The 5,307-nt window shown below is 44.3% G+C and overlaps 1 long non-coding RNA gene across 1 annotated transcript; it reads right to left on the bottom strand.

The window, feature by feature from the left end:
* Nucleotides 1-1,845: 1,845 nt before the first annotated feature.
* On the bottom strand, nucleotides 1,846-2,310 carry LOC119336684. The gene is made up of 3 exons (XR_005162723.1): nucleotides 2,168-2,310; nucleotides 1,988-2,086; nucleotides 1,846-1,906 (listed from the first exon to the last, which is right to left on the bottom strand). It is a non-coding gene; the product is annotated as an uncharacterized LOC119336684 (long non-coding RNA).
* Between the last annotated feature and the right edge of the window lie 2,997 nt (nucleotides 2,311-5,307).

Here is a 5,307-nt window from a genome sequence, read left to right on the forward strand (position 1 = left end):
CTCATAAATCGGTCCCATTTGACCGTTGGATCGAAGTCATTTACTACCATTGAGGTAAATCCAATACACCCCCATGATTTGTTTGGTTCAATCCATCACATTTAGTGGATTATTTCAAACCCTGGCTTTTCCTTTTTTTTCAAATCCTTTGCAAAAAAAGGATACATATGTAGTGTTTTATACGGTGTTAGAAAGCTTTAGCCTAATGAATTTAGTTGGTGTAGTATGCATGCTCCTAGTGTTATGCTTACGATTTGGGTTATTATTAGGATTAGGATTACCCTAGTTGTTATGCTTATGATTAGTGATAGAGTTACATACTTCTTTATAGAGTTGTATTTTAATGTTAGGTCACTCTTGTAGGAATGGCACTTAATAATGATGCAAAGATGGTTTTCATTGAGAAATATATGGATGCGGCGGATGAAAAGAACCGCGAACTCATTAAAGAAAAGATGACTCTGTGGGTGAATAGTTGCGATGCAAGGAATGAAGCTGCGAGGAACTCTGCACGGTTATATTTTTCTGATGAGTCAGATAATGTCATCGCTGAAACGCAAAATAATTTTGCCAAGATGGAAAGGGCTGAACTTGATTGTAGAAGTGATCTAGGTAGGCAAATAGCATTTTATGCAACTATGCTAGAATATCGTCAGATGGACTTGAATAGGCCTGGACAGATCATTGACTGGGCAATCAATGAAGCTATGTCCCCGATACCGACCCAGGCTGCTCGTTGGGATTGGGTTCTTAAAATACCGAGTGTCATCTATTGCAACCCTGGACCAAACAATGACATTCAGTTGGAACATATCCCGCTAGATTATGAGCCCGACTTATCGTTGCTATATATCGACCCAAGCTCCTCGATGCTACCTACCGACCCAACTTCCTCGGTGCCAGATGGGGCCAATGCAAGCAAGAAGAAGAAAAAGAATGATTCACAGAAGAAAAATAAGAAAGAGAATTCACGCAAGAAGAACTCGAGGGGTTGAACTATGTGATGTTCTATGTCATGGAACTAAGTGATGTTGTATGTCATTTGAACTATGTCCGTTAAAATTTGTACTGTGTATGTCAGTTGAACTATGTAATGCTTATGTCGTGGATCTAAGTTATGTTATATGTCACGAATTTGAGACCGTTTATTTATGAGTTTCCAAAAAGTTTGTTCTAATTTGGGATTTGTCGTGGATCTAAGTTTTGGCCATATCCAGAAAGGTGGAATTGCTGTGGCTCATCTGCATACCAGGACGCCAAGGTTCCTGGCGTCTAGGGGCAAAACGCCAGAGACCATGGCGTCTAGCATGTACAGAAACTTCAACATAACAGCAAAACGTAAGGATGACAGCAAAACTAAGCATAACAGCAAAAATGACAGCAAAACTAAGCAATATTTCCAGGATGAGAGCAATAAGGTACCATAGTTCACGCCATCATAGCAACACAACAACATGAAGGTAGCAAAGTGCACTCCATAAGTGCAAATTAAACACAAGTCCAGGTAGCAAAGTTCACGCCACTTCTAAAGTTCACGAATCAAACGTAACAAAGTTCACGAATCAAACATAACAAAGTTCGCGAGAATCTAGTATTAACTAATTCACTTCTTCCTTCCTCTTTTGCTGCGCGGCGTGCGTTGTGTGGGCTGTGATGGCTCAGGCGCATCATCCATTTGGGACATCCCAAGCACCTCCTCTTCGTCTTGATTGTACTCCTCTTCATCTTGTTGCGCCTCCTCTTGCTCTGGCTCTTCTTGCAGTTGCTCCTCTTGTTGTTCCTGTTGCAAGACAAGACGACGACGACGTCTATTGTCCCGGCTAGTAGAAGCTCTAGCCGTGAAGACGGCTTTACTTCCATGGCAAGAGAGCATAGCTGCCATCTTGTGGAATCGACTCACGAAACTCTGCAACATAACAAAGATGCAATACTAGAGTAAGTCAAAAGTGTGCAAAGATGGAGGTTTTTGAATAGAGGTAACATATACCTTCATTGTTTTCCTAAGAGATTTCTCAGATGATCCACTTCCCTCATCTTCACCAAGTGCTACACCAGCCTCGTTAACACAATGCAATAACTCCATGCCCTCCAAAATGAAGATCACGAAAATTATCTTTGAAGTACATTTAAATGCACTCGAAGTAGGTTCTAATTGTGTGGAGCATACCACTCGGTCGTGTAGTTGTGCATAGTCAAGTTGTGTCCCTTCGTTGTCTCTCGTTTGTACATTGAAGTCCATATACCCGCTCTCACGATCCAACTCTTCCAATTCCGAACGGTTCCAACCGGGCTTTAGCTTCAACCGGTAACGTCTCGCAAACCACTTCAGATGCTCTTCGTATACTGAATCACTATGTTGTCTTCTTTCCTTCTCCACTAGGGCCACTCTTTGATTCCACAGACTTATCCACTCGGAGTGCTTGATGGCCCAAGTCGAAGTTTCCAGGTTATTCTTTCGACTAATTCTGCAAATTATGTACAAGATGAAAGCATTAGCAAGAAATGTATTTCATAATGCTCTACTGTATATCCAAAGCTACAACTATCTCACCGATGCAGAAATTGGCTTGTCTCGAAACTCTCATCCCTTGGTGTCCCTTGCCTTCTCCCAAATTGTCTTGCGACACGGTCTGGGTAGTGCCACTCGACAGCATAGAAGCATATCAGTGGGCATCTTGCCCGCCAAATATTCCTGTCACGTGTGCACATCTCATTCAGCCGGAAAGCATAATCGGCATCGTATGGTTCCCAATCGACCTACAACACAAGATGATACTAGTTAAGTATACGGTTCCATCACAATTGATGTGCTCTTACGTAAGTTATCATTACCTGCTTATGAGTCAACATATCCAGCTCGTTCATGTAGCATTTGTATCGCGCAACCGAGCTGCCTGTGTACACATTCGCCATCTCCCAACAGTAGGCGACGGTCGTAAACCGCCAAGGATCTTCTCCATACCTCCCGTCATGTGCGACCCATCCTTCAGGAGGTGTCTTGTTTTTCTCGGGGCGTCCAACGGGCATCCGCTCCCACATCCAAACCTAAAGGCACCAAACAAAGCCACCCATACCAGATGTGCCCTTCTTCCTACGACATGCCTTGTCGAGCTGCAAATTCAGAAATTGTTGATAAGAGGTCCGCGAAATTGCAAATGCAAACAAATTGACAATTTGGTTACTAATTACCTGACGATATAAGTATGCTAGTGCTCCTGAACCCCAACTGTACTTACGGTCCCAGTCACTTAGTAGGTCCAAGAATATCCACTGGGCTTTATTACCGGTAGAATCTGGAAACACTAGCCTCGTTAACAGATACCACAGATATGCTCGGGCGTGCTGCTGCACAACAACCTCATTGGCGTCCGGAGGGCATACTACTCCTCTCTCCCCTTGGAGCCAATGATGCAACACTTTCTCACTGTCACGCTCGCCTTGTTCAGGAGGCTCGGGGAAAACACCTGTCAATTGGCCAACACGATCTCGCCAATTAGCACTTACGGTGGTGCCGGTCAAAGCTTCTCCATTGATTGGAAGGCCACTGATCATCGCCATGTCCTCCAAGGTCACGGTCATCTCTCCACATGACAAGTGGAACGAGTGTGTCTCTGGCCTCCAACGGTCAATAAGTGCGGTCATCGCCCCATGGTCGATCGACGGAGCGTGTCGCTTGAACTGAAGCACGAACGGGAGAAGGCCCAATCTCTCGAAGTATGGCTCATACCGCTCGTCGCACGGCCAGTCGTGGGCACTATGACCCCTCATGCGCATAGGTGTTAGTTCGTGCAAAATAGCATTGCATTATGGTTAGTGCCTAGCAAAACTGACAAGTAATAACCAAGAATTCAAATAGATTGAGTCTTACCCCGTTATTCTCAATGTCCCGCGCACGATGGTCTTTGTCGTACCCTTTATGAAGACCGTGGTACCACCGTTCCCTCGCCATCCTACAAATCAAGCATGAACAAATGAAACATACATAACACTATATAACATCCTACATATCATATTTTTGGCATAACAATATCAACATAAATGCATATCTCAATGGCAACATAACAAAACCTGTTTATCTATATATGACAAAATCTCAATGCACGGGGCAACATATCTCAATGTCAAGATAACAAGACCAATTATCTATATATGACAAAATTTCAATGGCAACACAACATAACAAAGTCTCAATATAACATCCTAATTATATGACCATATCTCTATAAGAATCAAGCATACAAAATACACAAATATGTTAGAATTATATTCCAAGCAATCATCTATCTAAATCCATATACATAGCAACTAAAATTAAAATGCCCAACCCTATCACAAATGCCTTCTCTTCCCAATCCTACCATATAAACACATGCCAACTCTTCTAAAGTATACAACATACCTACATGACCAAGCCATGGGCTCCCCTTTCTCAAAAAAGTGCAAAGAATACTAATCCTAGGGTTCTAACAAGTATGAATTAATGCTGCCAAAATACAAGTTTTGAACCCAAAATAATCGGAGGATCTGGTGGAGAATACCTCAAGGAAGATGGGGAGGCTCAGATCCACATTTTTGATGAAGAAAATAAGTGATTTGGGGTTGATTTGGGTTAGGGGAGGAGAGAAGCGGAGCTTCTGTAGCTGCCGCCGCGAGGAGGAGGACGCCTCGAGCGTCTGGATGGGTTGGGCTGCACCCGAGCCGGCTCGGGCCGGTTTTCTGCTTTCCAGGGGTAAACGCCAAGACCCATGGCGTTTAGCCCTTTGCCACGTCGGACGGTCAAACTGGCTGACCAGGGAGGTGGGCCAGTGCCAAACGCCAGGGTCCGCGGCGTCCTCAGTGCAAGCAGAACGCCGCGAATGTTGGCGTCTCGGTTTGGGTCAGATACGAAAAAAGTTTCAAAAGTGGGTCAAATCGTGCTAAAGTTTGCCACATGGGTCAAAACAGTGAAAAAAACCCTGATCCCAACAGGGACGTATGGTGCAAGGCGTACACGATCCAGATGCCCACGGCCGTCCATCTTGTGAAGCCTTTGAGGATGATGCCTGATGGTAGAAAGCTACTCTTCTACTGCAATGAGGGCACCTTACTGCCCATCAGAGCCTTCGCACCGCCGTTCTTGCAAATATACGTCCTCGATGATCGGACATGCACGAAGATGATGGGGACGGGGACCTTTCACTGGCACCATGGCTCTTTGCAACTTACGCTTGGAGCGTTTCGTCTCCACTTCCTCACAATTTCTGTGATTTATGTAATGGTCGGATTAACTCTTAACTTCTTACCTCATATGTAAAAAAAAGAGGGGGG

This window comes from Triticum dicoccoides, chromosome 7B (assembly GCF_002162155.2).
Source record: "Triticum dicoccoides isolate Atlit2015 ecotype Zavitan chromosome 7B, WEW_v2.0, whole genome shotgun sequence".
In the NCBI taxonomy this organism is placed as follows: Eukaryota; Viridiplantae; Streptophyta; class Magnoliopsida; order Poales; family Poaceae; genus Triticum; species Triticum dicoccoides.